Source organism: Notothenia rossii (genome assembly GCF_949606895.1).
Source record: "Notothenia rossii genome assembly, chromosome: 1".
NCBI classification, from domain to species: Eukaryota; Metazoa; Chordata; class Actinopteri; order Perciformes; family Nototheniidae; genus Notothenia; species Notothenia rossii.
In genome coordinates this window covers 52,760,182-52,762,388 of record NC_136912.1, presented here as the reverse complement: position 1 = coordinate 52,762,388, position 2,207 = coordinate 52,760,182, and the positions used below count along the sequence as shown (strand labels likewise).

The 2,207-nt window shown below is 37.3% G+C and overlaps 1 long non-coding RNA gene across 1 annotated transcript; it reads right to left on the bottom strand.

The window, feature by feature from the left end:
- LOC307018267 lies at nucleotides 1-1,112 on the bottom strand. The gene is made up of 2 exons (XR_013802393.1): nucleotides 320-1,112; nucleotides 1-102 (listed from the first exon to the last, which is right to left on the bottom strand). It is a non-coding gene; the product is annotated as an uncharacterized lncRNA (long non-coding RNA).
- Nucleotides 1,113-2,207: the final 1,095 nt, after the last annotated feature.

The window sequence follows — 2,207 nt, the reverse complement described above, 5'->3', positions numbered from 1 at the left end:
TGTCATACAATACATTGACTTTATTTGTAATTGTGTAAAAAAAATATGAGCATTGATTAGCAAGCAGGACCTGGCAGGAACAGAGAATGGTGATGGATGGAGCTGGGAAGAGAGAAGAATAAAGAAAACAGATCAACTTTATCGGATATTAAAAATTCAATTTCAAAACAAGTTGCCGCTCCTACAGTTTTCTAGTGTGTAAAGATGATTTCACATGACCAATGCAAAATATCACACTCAATACATGTGTGTCTCTGAGGGGTGCATTGTGCCTTTGATGTATATAAATAATATACCATAACCAAATACTATTACGTACAGTGGAAATCAGGTTACCAGAGCAGGTCAGACCAGTGTGCATGTTCCTCAGGGTCTCAGCAGTTACAGGTGAGGTAAAGAAAATAAAAGAGAAAAAGGTCAGTAACAACACTTTAAAGTAACAACACTGAATAATTATCTCTTTTAATAATTTTCTCTCAGTAATCACTCAACTACTGTCTTTCCAACAAACAGATTGACTCACTCTCACTATCATCACAATGAAACACGTCCAGAAGAATGTCATGCAAAGCTGCCTGCCTTCCTTCCTTCGACTCTCCCTGAACTGCCTGATCTTTTAATGGTCAATGTTAACCATTTGTGCAGATAGCATTAAGTAGAAAAGATCGCTGATACTAATGTGGCGTTAGCCTACCTCCCGCCCCCTTAGCACCTGGTGGAGGGGGCGATAGGCTACTCTTCAAATGTTTCACAAAATACTTACCATCATGACTACTCTTACTGTTTAACATTTTGGTTTACTTCATGTTAAGGCTAATACAAATGACAAGGCTAAGTAATGTAATATAATGCTAACTAACATGCTCGCTACTAGCTAGGTAGCTAACTTGACTATGTTCCATGCAAAACATGTATATTACCTGATATGTTTGGTCCAACGACTCCTGGTCCTTTCATCAGACGGGAAGCGATAGAACGAGCAAGTGGTATGATCTCTTTTGTGATTACAACCTCGTACAAAGCACACAGGCATCTTGTAAAAGTGAATTTATTGGAGCAATCTCTTATATTTATTGGAGGGAATAAATCAGTCTTCTTCTTCTTCTTCCTCTTTGCTTTGCGAGTCACAACCAGTCTTGGAGCATTATCGCCTATGACATCACTTACGCGACCCAGAATGCATTTGGGATTTGTAGTCTTTCTAGTTGCGTATTATTCATAGTCTTATATTTCAGCATTTTTACGACAAACTGTGACTTTTTTTGCATGGAAATGATTGTTTAAGATTGACAAACATCATATGTGTCATTCGTGGCACAATTCAAACGGGATCAAAAGATAACTTTTCTCTCTCCATTGACTTCAATGTATAATTTTCCGCTTCCGGGGTCCCATGGAGGCTCCCGGAAGGGGAGGGACTTCGCCTCTCTATTTGGTAAGCTGTGTGTGTATCGGGGACTTTCCCTCGATTCCATTGGCTCTGACGGTTATAAAGCGATGTCAATCAGCAAAATCGACCAAGGGGGGCCAGAGATATGGAAAATCCATCCAAATGATCCCAGAAGTGTTTTGTTTTTTGCTAAACCTCTCTAAAAAGGTCAAATGTCACTTTTTGTGCATCAATCTTGATACAGGGTACTTATTGTATGTTGTACTTTGGATTCCTAAAGCTTTTAGTCTACCTTACTTATCCAAGGGTATTTTTCGCTATAAGTAAAAATAGTTGTTGGACGGACACTATAATTTACAGTTTTCTACTATGTTCAATCTGAATTTTCTTTAAAATAAAAAAACATCTATATTAATTCTGACTTTTCGACATCCAACTCACAGGTTTATCATTACTCTGAGAACAAAGATTATTAATGTAACCCTTTTAGAAGGGAAGATATGGTCATTTGTTCTGGGAATGTCATTTTCGAACCTGAGATCAGGTCTCAGGCTCGAAAAGCACGAAAAGCACCGAGCCTGTTTTCTGAAAAACAGGCTCGGTGCTTAACAGGTTAATAAATAGTTAAACTTAGAAGTTGTCTGTCTTTCCTGGAATTTTGAACACAACATAACTAAGTACATTTACTCAAGTACTGTACTCAAGTACAATTACACTTGTACTTTGCCTTCTGAGTTTATGGTACTTTATATTTTCTACTTAGATAATTAGCTAATACAAAATCTAAGTAAATTATTAAATAAACTTCAAATGAGTT